Below are 17930 nucleotides of genomic sequence, written 5' to 3' on the forward strand. Positions count from 1 at the left end.
AAAACTTCTTTCATGTTTAAGCCATATTTTGCAATTCCCAGCAGTTTTAAAACCAACCCTAACGGATACACTAACCTTTATTTACTAAGGGAAGCTCTGAAGGAGACAGAACTGTGCACAGTCTTGCATGGAGAACAGGACAGACTCCAACGGGGCCGCTTACACAGAACGGCTTTGGCTGGACTTTCCTAAGTGGTAAGCCCTGCTACTAAAAAAGAGCAGAGCTTTGCTCGGAGTTAAGAGGAAGGAAGGTTCATCCCCAAGCAACTAAATATTCCACGTTACCCATAACTGAACTCTCAGGATAAACCAACCCAGGGAGGTGGCATGATTTGACCTCTTGGGTGATATTCACGTACAGATTTTCATCACCAATTAAAATTATGCAAACCCCATGACCCTCAACTTCTAACACTTTTAGGCCAGCTCACCTACTACCACCTCCTGCAGAAAAGCCCCGCCAACGCAGAGCCAGCAAACCTCTAACCCTTCTGTCCATTAACTCACCAACTAGCACAAACCCTTACTCGGGTTAGGTGCTCAGTCCACGTGGTGTTATGTTCCCCCAAATGCAAACGCTTAACAGTCAGAGACAACAAGGGCTAGAGGCAGTTATAGAAGAAGGAAAGTGTCCTCCCTGCAAAGGTGCCTCCCCTGCTGGCCCAACCTCACCCTCTTCTCCTGTTAAAGCTGGAGCAGATGCACTCCTCTGCCCCAAAGCCAACGTCAAGTTAAACTGTCCATCCGTGGAGAGGACCATACCACCAACATGCTGCGACCAGCAGGGCCAGAAGGGACCATGAGAAGGGGGCTTAGGTGGTGGCAGTCCTGGCCTTAGGGCCCATTTTGTACCATGTGTGATATACAATGACTGCCTACCCTTTGGAGAAGGGAGGAGAGGGCCGGATGGTTTTTGCAAGTCAAGTATTAGGTAGGTTAAAGAAATAAATTCCTCCCGGTAGGGACAGAATCCTTCTAGAACAGAAAAACAAACATAAATCAATAAAGGGAGGAAAAACCCTGGAAAGAGTATAGAAAAAAAGAAAACTAACTTCATGTAAGACAGACCTTATAAGGAAAGTTTACAGGAAATGGACTCATTTGACATGAAAATGAAAAAACTCAGGACACCTTCCCTGCTTTCAAGATCCACTAGTATTCTGGTGTCTAGAAGCATACTTTGTATGCAAAAGAGCATTTACTAATTGTTGACTGATTAGCAAAAGGCAGCTGGCAATCCTCTCTGAGCCTCACAGGAAAAGATGAAACGCAGATGTGCACAAACAGCAGCAGACCGGCTCTAGGTAAGTGGTCCTCATGTCCAGGGTGGAGATGGTCCAGGCAGCTCGCGGCACCCCCGCCCTACCCTGTGCAGCATGGTCAGTTCCATCCTTACTCCTACAGAGGCTTATCGGCCCTCCTTCCCTGCCTTTCCACTACGCTGTCTGTCGTTACTTCATCATTTGCTTCTCACTAGGCAGTGAGCCCACTGTGCGGGGCGGGGGGATGCATGTCTTATTCAGTGTGTGTGTGTCTGCACACTGTAGGCCCCAGAGCCTGGTTCCTAGAACATAATGGATGCAGAATAAATGGATGAGAATGAAGCCAACAAGTATATGCTGTTCACTCCCCACGTGCCTAGCACTGGGGATCAGAGTGAATAAGACAAACATTCCTGTTCTCAAGGAGCTTTCACTCTAGTGGGGGAGACAGCATGCAAGCAAACACCCACATATTAGAGGGAAACACGTGCTGTGGAGGAAAAACGCAGTGTGGGAGAAGAACGGGAGGTGCTGGCTGGGGAGGGTGGCTGCTGTCACCCAGACTGGTCTGGGATCACCTGCAAGGGAAGAGCACGCAAGACTGGAGGTGGGATAGTGCCGCCAGGGGACAACAGACTGTGTGGGACCTTGCAGGCCACTGTGAGGACCACTGGCTGCTGACAATACATCTAGTGGTGCAAGGGTGGAAGCAGGGAAACCGGTTTGGTGGTTACTGCAAAAATCCAGGGGATGGATGACTGTGACTTGGCTAAAGCGGTACCACTGTAGGTTGTGGTCGGATTCCGGATCAAAATACAAAAGTGGAGTTCACAGAATTTGCTAATGGATAAAATATGAGGTATGAGAATAAGAGAGCCCAAGGAGCTGAAAAGATAAATAAAGAACAAATACATAAACCTCCTTCCTGCTGGGTCCCACTGGTGGCCCACGCACAGACGAAGTAACCCCTTGGCCATCTCGCTGTGCAGGAGCGTCACACCTGGCAAAGCTGGTCCCCTGGCAGAGGCCCTCCCCCACGCTCGAGAGCTGACCCTGGATCCAGCCTCTCACCCCACCCCCACTTTGCTTCCTATACTCTTGGCCCCGTGACCCTTTGCTAAGTAGATGGGCACATGGTCTCACACCCACAGAATCTGCTCCTTTATCAACCACGAACAGGTCCAGAACAGCTCAGTGGAGCTCCTGATAAAGAGAAGGTCTACATCCTTAGCACACTCCGCAACTGCTAGAGTCTCTTCCCCACACTTTGTGCCACTTAAGGAGGCAGTATCACCTCCAACACAGAGGAGGCGGCCCAGACTTGGGGGTGGAGGTGGGAGAATGGAGACAAGAAGGGGAAAACAAGAGAGCAGCCGCTGGAGGGTCTGCACCCCAAATCCCCCCTCAGGCTGTGCCTGTCCTCGGCCATTCAAGAGCATCTCCTGTTCAAGGGAAGGCCTCCATCCCCACCCACACGTGCCATCACCACCATCACCAAATCACCCATCTAGACCTACTCCTCTCCTCTTCCACCCCACTTTCCAAAGAGCAAAAGGGTACTTGGCATTTCCATGAGATTCACCTTTAAAAATATACTGTTTGGGGTTTCTTTTCCTAGCCAAATCCATACAACCTTGTCCTGAACATTCAGCCTGAGACAGACAATAAGACATACAGAAAAAAGAATTCAAAATGGGGCAACGGTAGGGAAGTGCTTCTTACTGATTATTTTCTAGGCCAATGACTGTAAGATCATGGTAAGCGTGTCAATCAAGTGTTTGCTGACTGCTCACAAAGTGGCCGACATACAATGACCCTTGGAAGAGACATGCAGACAAGACAGCATTCCCACCCTCAAGAAGCGTACAATCCAATTAAGGAAGAAAGTACCGCAGGCACGAGAGCAAACAAGCAAATGCTTCCTATACTGCGTGGCCAGGCTATCGGAGGAAGGATGGTTAGGATTCGGGGGAGCAGAGAAGAGACAGAGGAGGCACACACAAGGCCAGAGGCAGCACTCAGCAGAGCGCACACAGGGGACTGGGAGCGTGGTGACAACTGCCTGTGGGCTTTCAGAGCCAGGTATAACAGCTGATGGGGGCCTTGCAGGCAGCAGCCCAAGCTTCGCAGCAGGATGGCTTGGCCACAGCCAGGAGGGTGGTACCAAGGAGAATGGAACTGCAGCCAGGCAATGTCCAGGAGGCCTGGACAGTCACTTGGGCATAAAATGAAGGGGGAAGAGACTAGAACTATAGCAATGGGAACCGTAATCTAAAAAGGGAAAGTCCTTACAATACTGAGCACCGATTATGGCAGGTGTAGTTTTAGACATAGAAGATAAGCGATTTCCAAAGATATTTTGAAGAAAGAAATAACAAAGCAGATTAGCTATAGAGGGTATACAAACCAACTGCTGACTTTATTTATTACCTGCATTCTGTTCAAGGGTGGAAAGGCTAATAAATACTTTATATCCCAATCAGTGGCTTAACTTTATCTACAACTTTCCTAGACACAGAATGCTTAAAGGAAGACTCTGTCAGGGACACACACACGTGAGATGAAATGACAGCCATCTTTAGTCCTTCACGGAATTATTTTGCTTCCCTGTGTTTTACATAAATATGGATGAAAAGATCTGAAAATTCCTAACTATCTCCCAAGCAGTAAAGCAAGACCGTTGTTAACACGCAACGGGCCTACATCGCCATTCCTTACCCTGCCACGGCCAAGCACACCTTCCTTCTGCGGGAGCCTAAGGAGGTGATGACAACGGGCAGGGGCTCGAAGTACCTCTGACCCCCCGGGCACTGAGGAAGGCTTTTCACTCTTCTGAGCCCTCTCTCACCCTCTTAAGTGCCCGATAAGCCCCAGGGGTCACGACAAACCTGGCACACAGGCTCTGCTGAAGACACGGCCACATGCACTGGGAGCCATGAAAGCTTCTTCTGCCATCTCCCACCCTAACCCACACTCCAAAATGCCACAGACTGAGCATCAGCCTCCCAGGGAAGATGCTCCTGGCTTCAGACAACTGAGCAGCCAGCTGAGGGTCAGGTACCTAGGGCTGTATTTAAGGATGTGGCCCCTCTCCGCTGCATTTAGAACAAAGGGCAATTCTGAGCCCCTCAGACTCTTCAGTGCAATGGCAATGACGACCAAGGTGCTCACAGAGACACCCTTCTATGCGTCCCCAAGGCAAAGGCAGGTTGGTTTCCTAAGCCCAAGCCACAGGACATTGTAAGTGGAGTATATTCAAAGCAGTACACTAGTGAGCTGGAATCCCGTGTCCTCACAAGGATGAAGGCGGAGCCAGTCATTACCCAAAACCCGCCTCTCCTCCTCAGCCCCAGTGCGAGAACCAAGGAGGGCAAAGCTGGAGCAAGCCCCGTCTGCTGTATCACTCTGCCTGCTCCGACCAGCTGTCCTCCTGCACATCCTTCTGATGCACTTTGACCTTGCAAGGTGAGGCCAAATGTGCACAAGCCCAGTCTCCTGGCGAGTCACAGAGGAACTGCTAATGGAGGCTACTGCTCCAGGTAAGACACCACTGCCCTCCAACGAGGCTGCTTCTGTTTGAGCATCTGCCCACGGGGCTAAGGCGCGCATCTGGGTTTTGTCCACCATCTCTGCACGTGGCACATGTCCATACTTATTACCAACCGTAACGGGGGGCAGGGGAGTCAAAGGGATTAGCTCCACAAGACTTTGACCCTGCCTGAGATGAAAGTCTTAAAACCAGACTCACACCTCTGCCAGCTGTCACCCACCTCAACACTGTCACAGCCTACACCAGAATCCTACAGACACCCAGGTTGTGTGGCCAGGGAATTGGATCCACAAATCAACTGTCCCTTTAAAGATCCGCAGCAACTTAAAAGCAGCTGGTTTCTGGTATGAACCAGTCCTCAGAAAGCAACTCTCACTTCATCTACAAAGGACAAGGTCCAACAATTTGAGTTTTGTTTAAAAAAAAAAAAATAAAAGGAAAGAATTGCTCCACACAGATAAATTCAAGACTCAAGACACAACTGCTGGTTCAAGAACAGGGCTTGAGGGCTTTTCAAAGCAGCCAGAAGGCTGCTGAGTGTGACTGTCCTGCTATAAAGCTAAACATGGCTGGTTGAGGTCTGGGTCGAGGGGAAGGGAAACAGTCCTGAACAGAAAGGTCCCACCTGAAGGGGCACAAAGCAGGCGCAGAGCTCACTGTGGGGCCTCTGCACTGCCCACACCCAGGGCAGATCCAGCAGAGCTGACCTTGCCCGTACAGGCAGGTGCCTCCTGCCCTGCCCTGCAGTAGCAAGTCCTCGGACAGAGGCAACTGTGCGGCCAGAGGAAATCCAGACTTCTCCTCTCTCCTTTCCCTCCCTCCCTCTTTGTTTAAAAGAGAAGGGGAGGGACTTCCCTTCCCTAGTGGTCCAGTGGGTAAGACTCCGTGCTCCCAATGCAGGGGGCCTGGGTTCCACCCCTGGACCGGCAACTGGATCCCAAATGCCGCAACCAAGACTCTGCATGCGGCAGCTAAGAATCCCACATGCTGCAACGAAGATCCCATGTACCGCAAATAAGACCCAGAGGAGCCTAAATAAATAAATAAATATTCAAAAAAAAAAAAAAAAAAAGAGAAGGGGAGTATTTCTGTGCCTAAGAAGTGTTGCAACCGCAAGAGTCCTATATCAAAAAACAATGACTGAGGACTTCCCTGGTGTCCTCAGAATCTGCCCTGCCAATGCAAGGGACACAGGTTCGAGCCCTGGTCCGGAAGGATCCCACATGCCGCAGAGCAACTAAGCCTGTGTGCCACAACTACTGAGCCTGTGCTCTAGAGCCCGTGAGCCAGAACTACTGAGCTCACAAGCCACAACTACTGAAGACCACGCACCTAGAGCCCACGCTCCTCAACAAGAGAGACTACCGCAATGAGAAGCCCACACATCACAACAAAGAGCAGCCCCTGCTCGCCGCAACTAGCGAAAGCCCACACACAGCAACGAAGACCCAACACAGCCAAAAATAAAAGATATAAATAAATAAATTTATTTAAAAAAAAAAAAAAAAACAATGACTGAGACGCTGCTTTGGGAAAGATCTCCAGTATTCTCCTTACTTGCTGCAAGTAATAAATCCTTCCCTCTCCCCCCACAAAAAAAAGAAAAGAAAAGAAAACAATGGCTGACTTTTTAAAGCATTTCAGTAATACCTGGGATCTCTAAAAGATCCTGAAATTGGCACAAGATGGTTATAATTTCAGTGCTTAAGAGAAGCTCTGAAGTCACATCATTTCCACATAGCGATCAGAGGTAGTTTCTTACCATATAGTTGGGAGGCTTTATTTTTTGGTCTCCTGCCTCAAAGAAAGTCCCTACTCCAAACCAAGTACTGTGACGGTAGTAATAATGATACTATCAAAAATATCAGCTGCAATGTATTAATCACATTACCACATGCCAGGCATGTTTAAGAGCCAGCGACCTATCTTTCCTCATTTAATTCTCCTTGTGAGGTAGGTACAATTTTTAGGCTGATTTTATAGATAAGAAAAAGGAGACACAGAAAAGTTAAGTAACTTGCCCAAAGTCACACAGTGAATGATATAGCTGGCACTTAACCCCAGGAAGTCTGGAACCATTAGATTAAACAGCCTCTGTACTTACATCTGCTAGATCTTCATCCTGAAACAACCCTGTGAGTCATCATAGGGTTACCTGCAAATTACAGATGGGGGAAAAAAAGAATGAAGAAAGGTCAGATAATTCGTCCAGCTAGTAAGCTATAGGGACAGACAGGGTCAGGAATCGGATCCAGGTCTCTGACCTCCAAGTTCTACACTCTTCACTTCTCCATACTCCAGGGCGGCTTGATCAGCCAACAAGGGACCTCTGTACAGATGGCTGTTCCCAGGACCAGAAGAGGTGACACTAGGTCCCAAGGGCATACAGGCAGGGAAGAATTAAGAACCATCATGCCATGAGGAATCTGCCATCTGCTGCCCACTTCGTGGCTCTTAAACAGGATTTACCCTGTCATGTCCTGCTCAAAAACCTACAGACTTATTATCCCTCATAGTGTCTCCTGTGTGATTTCAAGTCCCTCTGGCTTGAGTTACCCGATCTCATCTCCCACTTTCCCCAAGAAACCCAGCCCTCCCTCCAGTTTGGCAACCCCACCCCACCCCACCCCAGGGCACATCCCTCTCACTCAGACATGGCTCACGTGGTTCCCAGCACCTGAATCCGCTCGTGCTCATCTCCCTGCCATGTTTCAGAGCCCCTCGCCTCCCCCAGCCCTTCCTGAGTGCCTCCGCCTCTGGGCGCCTTCGCAGTTCCAAACAATTTCATACTTACTCACATCCAAGCAGTATTGTTTGCCATTGTTTCTGTTTCCCAACGGAAAATTCCTTAGGGTAACAACCATGCAGGATCTCAGGAGGCAGAGACACCAGAAGGCTTCCGAGCACAGGCTTAGGAGTCAGACAGAGATTGGATCCTGACTGCCACACGCTCAGCCGTCCAATTCCTAGTTGGCACACCTGTAAAATGGAGGTGAAAATAGTACCTACCTCACAGGGTATTTCTAAGAAGTAAATGAGAGAATGCATCTCTATAACGTTTTCCACAATGCCTGGCAAAAATGCTCAATAAATAATTAATTCAACGATAACATACCGGGCCACAGCCCTGCCTAATGTCTGCTGACTGTGCAGCTGGAGCACAACAAACAGCTGCAATTAAGTGATGGAAGACTACTGAAGGTTGAGGACTACTTGTAAAAACTAGACAAAAGAAGAAAAGCAAGAGGGAGCTCAAGAAAGTAAAATAATAGAGTGGAACGGGGAAAACAGGATCTAAGGACTAAACCAAATCTGAAAACACTTCCTGGGCACTGACTATGTGCAAGCACACCAAGGGGCACAGAGGGCGTGTAAGACAAAGTTCCCACACTCACGGGGCTTAGGATCCAGCTAAGCACTTAAGACAACACACAAAATAACTAAAACCACAAAAAAGTACATAACCGCGAGATGAATGGTACAGCCAGGGGTTTCCAGCTTTTTTCAGTTACAACTCCTTTTTACCATCAACTATTTCTTTTTTGATCATTATGTGATATATGGCATTCCTTATAATACCTTATTGATTGAAAAAAATGCCTAACAATAAAAAAAATCTACTATGAGTTCAACATTTTCCAATGAATTTGTATTTTGTTAATCACAACAGCATCTACGTGCACTGCAGAAAAAGCAGAACATATATATTCGCGATGTCATTAACTCAAGCTATGACGTTTGATGAATCTACTCAATAGATCCACAAGACTGGCCGATGGGCAGTACACACACACACACACACACACACAGAGACTCTGCCCAAAGCATGGGGAATCACTGGCAGAGAATCCTACTGACAATAGTAGTTCAGAAGCGAGTAGAGACTAGATGACAAAGTTCTAACAGATTCAACTCAATAAACACTTAGCTAACTTAATTACAACAAACAGTTAACTATTATAATGAAAGAGATCTTGGAGGACGGGTGGGATGAAGCTGGGCGGAGGGAAGGGGGAATGTGACCGGCGTGCGCGTGCTCAAACCCGAGCCTGGAGCCTCCTCTGCAGGCACGCTGGGGGGAGGAGGGGACCGCGACCTGGGCACAAACTCAACCCACCGTCCGGAAGGGACACAGCTGCTCAAAAGACAAGTACTGCAGATGCCAGGAGCTCCTGTGTGAAGAGCACGGGCTCCAGAGTCCACAGATCTGGACTTGAATCTGAGACCCACCCACCACTGGGCCTCAGTCAGTGAAGGCAGGCTTCTGAAGCCCCATCTCCCTGCTGTAAAACAGAGACCAATACTATTTGCCTCATAGGGAGATAAGGATTTTGAGGTGAGGCTAAAATAAGTAACCATGGTGAAGTGAGCCCGCGGTGTCCCAGAGAGCAGATAATGCCGCGGTGCCCACGACCATACCACAGGGAATGCCAAGGTAAGACTGAGTGCAGCGCTCCTCAAACAGATTTGACCACAAAGCAGTTTTAGGTTAAAATTTACAGAAGGAATCAGTAAAGGAGCGCAAGAGGTATGAGGCACACTTAGATTAGCATGGCACGACAAATAAGAAAACACCTAAGGATCCAAACTATGAATTCAACATTTTAGATACATCTTTAAATTATTTTATTAATTTATTATGTATTTTATTAATCACAAATCAAATCAAAAGGGCTCATGGCTAAATGAACTGTTGCAAAAATGACTAGTTTTTAAAAGGTTTATAAATAAAATCCTCCCCCCTACCAAAAAATTGAGTAAAATTCAATCATCTTATTAAGAACATCTTTTGCTTTTCTCCAGACCCCTTTTAACAGTCCGTGGAACACAGTTCAGGAAGCACTACCTCAGAGTGGGGTGCGGTGCTGAAATAGAGGACAAGATAAATAGGAACAAGGAAGACACAACAAATAAAATATTATTCTACACTTCTGTGAACAATGATAAATTGTATGGCTTAGACAGCAGGACTTGGTACCTCTTCTCACCACCCCCAATTTAAGGACCATGAAAACACCTGTTGTATGCCAGGAATGCTACAGGCATTAGGGGATAGGACTTCTCGGGATAGAGGAGGGGAGGAAAAGGCAGTGAAGGGAAAATGATCAAATTCTGCTTCTGAATTTGGCCTTTTTTTAAATTTGGATATTTTTTTAATGTATGTATGTTATTACTGTAGAAATCAGATGCTTTTTCAGAGGCGAAAACTAAAGCTTGAAAACAAGGAAGACAACGTGCCACTGTAGTGAATGGACACAGTTCTGATTGCAGAGGGTCTTTATCTGTCCCCCAACGGAAGCTCCGACCAGTGTGGCCTGGGGTAGAGAATGGAGACCCCCGTGTGGGCTCCACGCCGGCAAACTGCTCCTCAAGGACTCAGAACTCCAACTCCATCCGACAATGAGCAGGAGAGCCGCCCCTCTCCTGGAAGGCAGCTGGAGATGCCATGGAACTGGGGCGCAGTCACACAGCCACTCTGCACACCAAGGCCAGTCCCTCAGAGCAGCGTTTCTGTGCAGTCCGGGCCCCTGTGCCAGGAGGGCGGGAGAGGCGGCCCAGGGACTTTCCGTCTGCGAATTCTGGAGCCCAAGCAGCCGCGGAAGGCAAACCCAGGGCAGAGAAGAGGACCAAAGGAAAGTCTGATTAATAATTACACTCTGAGTTTACACAGCACTTCTTTCTTCCCTGATGAGTTTGAAGTATTTTGGAGACATTACTTCACCAGGGCCTTCAGGTTCTTTATTTAAGACAGTCTCCAGCACACGGGAAAGCTGAATATTAAGTCCACTTTAAAAGATTAGGGAGAGCACACATACCCACACCAATCTGCCCGAGGAGAATCGGCAGAGCGATGAGACTCCAAGCTCCCGTTCGCCTCGCTGTTCTGGCCAGTAGCATAAGGTTGCTTCTCAAAAATGATTCTGAGAGTTTAGGAAAAACTGAGTGTCCCACAGGTCCCAAAATAAGCGTCCAGAATTACACAGAACAGAATAATAGTCCTGCCTCACCCACAGCACAGATCAAGGGCCCAAGTTGCCTTAAATCATTTCTAAGACAAGCCAAAAAAGGAATAAAGGAGAGAGGGAAATGGAAGGATGAAAGAGGAAAGGAAAAAAGCTCATGTGTTGTGCTGAGATCAAAGTAGTTTCCATTTGTATCTCAAGAGAGGGGCACTGGCCGGTTCCATAGGCCTGTCTATTGCAAGCCAACCAGAGCACTATAATCTATAGGATAAATCGCTAGTCATTTTACATTTCTTTCTTGTCTCTCAAAAAAAATACATCTGTTTCTATAAGAATACTCAGTCATTTAGCATTTATTGTGAGTCTACCAAACACCAGGCATCATGCTGGGTCTGAGTACAGAAGTGAACAAAATGTCTCCTATACTGGATGGAAATGCAGTGGTGGACACAACCACCAGGACAAAAATGTCAACACACAAACAGAAAAACAAGTTCATACTTACATACCGTGAAGAGGTCTGAGGGGGAGAGAAGAGCAGAAGGTAAGAGGAAATAACACAAGGGACCCTTGGCTGGGGTGGTCAGGAAGGCGGCAGGAGCGAAGTGCTGTCTCGCCTGAGGTGGAGGGTGGAGCTGAGGGAAGGCGGGAACTTCCTGCAGGGGCAGGAGGAGGCACAGGTGCACGGCCATCAGGTGAGAACAGACGTGGGCCTTCCAGGAACTCTGGGTTTAAAGGTCACTGGGAGAGGAAGAAGAGGACAGCAGGGCAGGCAAGGCCACATCATGGAAAGCCAGGCTTGGCATCTTAAGGAAAGTGGATTTAAGGACCTTGCTTCTTCCTGTGTCCCTCATAGCTCTCGGCCCAATGCCTTCCTCATGGCAGACACCAAGAGAACACATGCTTCATTCAAATATAAACCACTGACCAATTTACAAGCAATGCAATGACTTAAAACCTTGGCCCTCAAGAATCTTACAGAAAAAAAAAAAAAAAAACAGACCATCCCTCCACCCCAAATGACAAATGTTCTTGAGCCAACAAGAAAAATATCCTGAGACAGTATCTAATTAAATGCCAAATGAAATGTTCAAGTCGTATGTCGTTCCCTGGAAGGGGGTAATTTTAGGCCATAGTAGTGATGACAGGTTTCCCAGAGAGGGTAGGACTGCAAGTGGAAACTGAAGTTCGGGAGAATTTAGCTCAGCCACCTGGGAGGATGCTCCAGGCGCACAGAACAGGGTAAGCTCAAGTGCACAAGGAGAAACGAGCAAGGCCTGTTTGAGAGAAATACACACAAAGGGACAGCTGGGCCCATCCTGGACACCCGCACAGCAGTCCAGCCCAGAAGCCTCTCCAGGCCGGTTGGCCCAGCCTCAGGGCCTTGCAGGGGACAACAGGAAGGTACCCACCGGTCAGGCCCTGGCCGGTCTCCTGCCTGGCACACTCTGGGTGAGCGGCCTGGAAAGGAGTGTGAGTGAGACTGTCTGCCCCAGGAGGAGACAGACAGGCAGAGGGCTACAGATCTCACTCACTGGGATAAAAAATTAAATGCCAAGAAGGAGGGTGAGAAGAGGAAAAATCCAAGCTGTTGTAGAATTACGCAACTGAAATTCCACGCATAAGCCAGGAAATGCAAAGGTCACAGTTCCCACAGCAACTGTAACCTGAGCCGCCGGCTGTGTAGTCTTTGGCTCCGCCGGGCCCAAGGGGAAGCACCCTACTGTGCTCAGTGCTCAGCCTCCAGACCGCACCGCCAGCCAGTACCTGCTGCTCAGGGCCCCAGGTCCAGCCCCTGAAGCGCCAGGCAGTCCTGGGCCGTGCTGCTCCGAGCTCACCTGCGTGGCCACACCAGGCTGCAGTTCCGGATTCTTTTAGGCAGAGCTCCACCCTGACCCCGTGCCCACTAACTTGGGTCTTTAATCTTAACTCTTCTTCAGGTTGAGTGACCTTGAGGGGGAGGGGAAGGTGCACAGGGGAGGGGCTGCTGCGCCCCCCCCCCACCCCCCCCCCCACCCCCCCCCCCGCTTCTCTACATCTGTGGCATCCCACACATGCAAAGCCTCACCGACAGGGAAAAACGGCGGGGCCGGGCGGCAAGGGAATGTTGGGCTTTACAGGACACCATCAAAAAAAGGGAAAAGACAACCCACAGGGACCTCCCTGGTGGTCCAGTGGTAGAGAATCCACCTTGCGACGCAGGGGACAGGGGTTTGATCCCTGGTCGGGGAGCTAGGATCCCACGTGCTGCGCGGCGGCTGGGTCCGCACCTCAACTGGTGTGCTCACGGGCCGCAAACTGCAGAGCCCACACACCCTGGAGCCCGCGCACCATGACTAGAGAGAGAAACCCCGCATGCCACGACTAGAGAGAAGCCTGTGCCCCAACAAAGGATCCCCGGGTGCCTCAACGAAGGTCCCGCATGCCGCCACTAAGACCCTACGCAGCTAAAAAAAAAGAGATAACCCATAGAATGGGAGAAGATTTCTGCAAATTATTCACCTGATAAGGGCCTTGTCTCTAGAAAATATGTAACTGAGCACATGTTCCTTCCCCAGAGGGGCGGGGACACAGGCAGGTCACCCAAGGCCCTGCACCCATCCTGAAGCTGCCTGTATTATGATAGTGGAGGATGGGGCCTGAGCCCCCTTCCACCCTCACCCCGCAGGCTGGGGTCGCAGTTAAGGCTGTGGGTACCTGCCTGTGGGTGGAAGGAAGACCAATAGGCATCTGGTGATCATGGGCCTTTTTAAAAGATGAGGCCCCTGAGGTTCTCCTCCTCCTCACTGTTCAATCATCACAACAGAAAAGACTCGCTCCCAAAAAAGTTTATGTTCTGGAAATCTTACCTCCCTTCAGGCAACATCTTATGTGAGTAGCTGATATTATGGGCTCTGGGCAAAGGATATCTTTCCTGTTACTTTGGCTGCCAAACTGGCCATAGACAAGGAAAGCATGAGGTCGTCAAGTGGAGGCAGCTGTCTGACCTGAGCACGGCCCTCCATGATGTGATAAAACTGCCCTCCATGACGTCACGAGAAGTAAACGGACTAAGGCATGTAAGAGCCACACCGCAGGCCTAACACGCAGGAGCCCAACAAGCGGAGTCACTAGATCGCTGCTCTCTCTTCTCACACCCAACCTGACGACCCATTTCACTTATAAGAGCTGGGTGCAAATTAACGACAGCAACAAGAACAGCAGCAATTATTGTAGCTGACATTTAATATGGGCTCACTCTGTGATGAAGTCTACACAAGATTTCACTTAGTCCTCACGATAACCCTGTGATATAGATATTATTATCCACATTCTTGGGTCAAGAAACAGGACAGTCACGTACTCAAGGTCACGCAGTTCTAAGTGGTAGAAGATGGAAGTAAACCCAGACAATCTGGCTCTGGAGCCCTCACATTTAACCACATCACAGCCGTCTTCAGGTGTCTGTCCCACCAAGAGCAAATCAGGTAAAGATGTTCCAAAAACATCCCAAGGGTGACTTCCGTGACAGAACTTCCAGTCTTGGGTTGACCTAGTGATCACAAAACCATGTGGAGGGTTCTGAGTTCTGCAAAAGAGAAAGGCCAGAAGCAATCCAAGATGCCACCATCACCCACTGTCACCCACTGATCACAGGTAGCTCTGTTCAAAGTGGGGACGCGCGACTATGCTTCATTTCGCAAGTACACTTGCTAAAAAGGCATTCTGATACCTCACGGGTAACAGTGAACAAGCCTGGGAATTTTCAAACTGTCTTACACCCTACTTGACTCCCACTCTATTTCATAAACCCCACAACTGTCCTGCATTTGCACAGACAGGACTTCTCACCTTCCCCACTGTCCTTACCCAGGTCTCCTCTCCCTCACATGTCTGTTCCTATGCTCCACACACCCTCTAGGCCCCAGCTACATGGTTTATACCCACTTATTCAGATTACATACAAAGAAAAAAATCAACACATTCATTTACCCCAACTTAGAAATGGAAATACCCGATAAAGAAAGGGATACAGAACAAATGAGGCACTGAAAAACCACGTTTGCAAGTAATCCCAAGTATGTCCCCCCAAGGATACCCCAGCATCCCCATGACTAGTGGGAATGCGACCTTGGACAGAGACAGCCCACCTCCTGAGCTGGCTCCCTTCTCGGGGGGACATACTACCCTACTTACTGCTATGCAGGCGGTAGGAAGGGAGCAAATGAGACAGCCAACAGAACACTATTACATAAGTCAGATGTCTTACTGCTTTTTTAGACTTGTCTGAACAGCATAGGGAGAGGGTAGACTGCTGAAGTATCTTGCAGGGATCAGGGCAGGAGGTAGTTCACGTTTTTCATTGTGGTAACTTATCTCCATAACCCAGATACACTTCTAATTATTAAATTCCATGCCTATACTACAGTAAATAGAGCTGAAAATCTCACTAGATAACACAAGAGAATTAAGACTACAATGGGAAGTGACACTGCTCCATTTTCCTGACTTATGCTTAAATACAACCTCAGTATACTGTGTCCAACCTCCAGCTATTCCCAGAAGCCTGGCCCCCAATCAGTGTGTTTAACAGTCATCAGCGGGCTTCCCTGGTGGCGCAGTGGTTGAGAGTCCGCCTGCCGATGCAGGGGACACGGGTTCGTGCCCTGGTCCAGGAAGATCCCACATGCCGCAGAGCGGCTGGGCCCGTGAGCCATGGCCGCTGAGCCTGCGCGTCCGGAGCCTGTGCTCCACAACGGGAGAGGCCACAGCAGTGAGACGCCCGCGTACCGCAAAAACAAAATAAATAAATAAAAAAGAGTCATCAGCTTATGGCTGTTTTTACCAGCAACATAGTGAGTAAAATGCTATAAAGAGCCTATATGCCTTAGTCTCTGCTTTCATAAGATTTTAAGTTTCTAAAAAGCTAAAACAAAGTCACCAACATAAGTTCTAAGTATTAAAGGTTATGAAACTGACTACAGACTATTCAACTGTAGAGACTTGTTAAATATAACGGAAACACCTGAAAGCATAGAAATTTGTCATGTAAATCTGGATTTACTCAAGAACCGAGGGCAGATTTGACCTGTCAAAACTAACAACTTTTATACTTTGAAACATACAGAACACTGTCAAGAAAGTGAAAGGAGAGCCCACAGAGTGGGATAACATATTTGCAAATCATATATCGGATAAGGAACTCATTTACAGAATATATAAAGAACTCTTACAGCCTGATAATTAAAAAAGTAACCCAAATTTTTAAATGGGCAAAGGATTTTAATAGATATTTCTCCAAATAAGATATACAAATGGTCAATAAGCACACAAAAAGATGCTCAACATCATTAACCACTACGAAAATGCTAATCAAAACCACAATGAGGGGGCTTCCCTGGTGGCGCAGTGGTTGGGAGTCCGCTTGCCGACCCAGGGGATGCGGGTTCGTGTCCCGGTCCGGGAGGATCCCACATGCCACGGAGCGGCTGGGCCCGTGAGCCATGGCCGCTGGCGCTGGGCCTGCGCGTCCGGAGCCTGTGCTCCGCGGCGGGAGAGGCCACAGCAGTGAGAGGCCCGCGTACGGCAAAAAAAAAAAAAAAAACCACAATGAGATACCCCTTCACACCCACGAGGACGGCTAGAACCAAAAGGATAATAGCAAGTGGTAGCGAGGATGTGAAGAAGCCGGGAGCCTCATACCGTGCAGGTGGGAATGTAAGATAGCGCAGCCACTTTGGAAAACAGTTCTGCAGCTCTTCAGAATGCTAAACAGAGGTATCACAAGACCCAGCAATTCCACTCCTAGGCATGCATATATACAAGAGAAATGAAAACACACGTCCACACAGAAACTTGTACACGAATGTTCATCGTGACATTATTCGAGGTAGCAAAAAGCCGAATGTCTATCAACTGGTGAATGGATAAGGAAAATGGAGTAGATCCATAAAATGGAGTATTTGGCCATAAAAGGGAATGAAATTCTGATACAGGCGACAACACGGATGAACTCTGAAACATTATGCTGAGTGAAAACAATCTAGTCACAGAAAACCACAGACTGCATGATTCCATTTATATGAAATGTCCAGAATAACAAATCTATAGAGACAGAAAGTAGACTCGTGGTTGCCTATGGCTAGCGGGAGAGGGACTGGACAGAAGTGGAGAGTTACTGCTATGGGTACAGAGTTTCTTTGGGGGATGATAAAAATGTTCTAAAATTAATTGTGGTGACGGTTGTACAATGCTGCGGATATACTTAAAACCAGTTAATTTTACACTTAATGAACTGTATGGTATGTGAATTATATAATAAAACTGTTCAGAGCAGTAACCATGTCTTTTTTGTCACTGTATTCTCGTAAGTAACACAGGGACTGGCACACAGTAGGTACTCAACAAATGTTGATAAAATAAAGAGAACAGAGGTGCTGAGTCTTTCCACCAAAGATTTCATTAGAGGAATTCCCCCACTGCACTCAGGGACTTCTGTGAGCCGGTCCGAGCCCAGAGGAGACAGGGAGTCCTCTCCAGCTCCTTCTCCCAGCCCAGCACGCCCCCTAAACATCAGGGTGATATAGTCTCTGTCTGCAGTCTCTTCTAAACCTGAATTCTAGGATGCTTTGCTGGTGGATATAAAAAAACAACAAGGGCCTTCCCTGGTGGCACAGTGGTTAAGAATCCACCTGCCAATGCAGGGGACATGGGTTGGAGCCCTGGTCGGGGAGCTAAGATCCCACATGCCGAGGGGCAACTAAGACTGCGCACCACAACTACTGAGCCCATGCGCTCCGGAGCCCGTGCACCACAACTAGAGAGAAGCCCGCGCTGCAACAAAAAAGATCCCGCGTGATGCAACTAAGACCCAACGCAGCCATAAATAAATAAATAAATAAATATTAAAGATGTATAGCATATAATAGTAATAAAATATGTAATAGTAATAAATATATAGTAATAAGTAATAGAGTATAAAATATATAATGCTCTTTACTGTAAATTCCATATAGTCAATTGACTCTCAGACAAACCTGTCATAGATTTTTTTTGTCTAACTCATATCTATGGCCAATCCGTGGACTCAACTAATAAATAAAGTGAATGTCAGTTTTCATTTACCTTAAGGAGTGAAACAAAATTGGACAAAAAAAGATTTATTTTGGGACTTCC

At 48.0% G+C, this 17930-nt stretch overlaps 1 protein-coding gene across 3 annotated transcripts in view; it reads right to left on the minus strand.

The window, feature by feature from the left end:
* The window catches only part of MICAL3 (microtubule associated monooxygenase, calponin and LIM domain containing 3), a 177031-nt gene that overhangs the window by 143495 nt on the left and 15606 nt on the right, over positions 1–17930 (minus strand). For all 3 annotated transcript variants that reach the window (XR_013830666.1, XM_079938411.1, XM_079938412.1), the window contains exons 2-3: positions 7607–7791; positions 6917–6967 (exon numbers count right to left, since the gene is read on the minus strand). The gene's annotated coding sequence lies outside the window, so the exon portion shown is untranslated. The remainder of the gene's footprint in view (positions 1–6916; positions 6968–7606; positions 7792–17930) is intronic.

Source organism: Stenella coeruleoalba, assembly GCF_951394435.1.
Source record: "Stenella coeruleoalba genome assembly, chromosome: 11".
Lineage (NCBI taxonomy): Eukaryota > Metazoa > Chordata > Mammalia > Artiodactyla > Delphinidae > Stenella > Stenella coeruleoalba.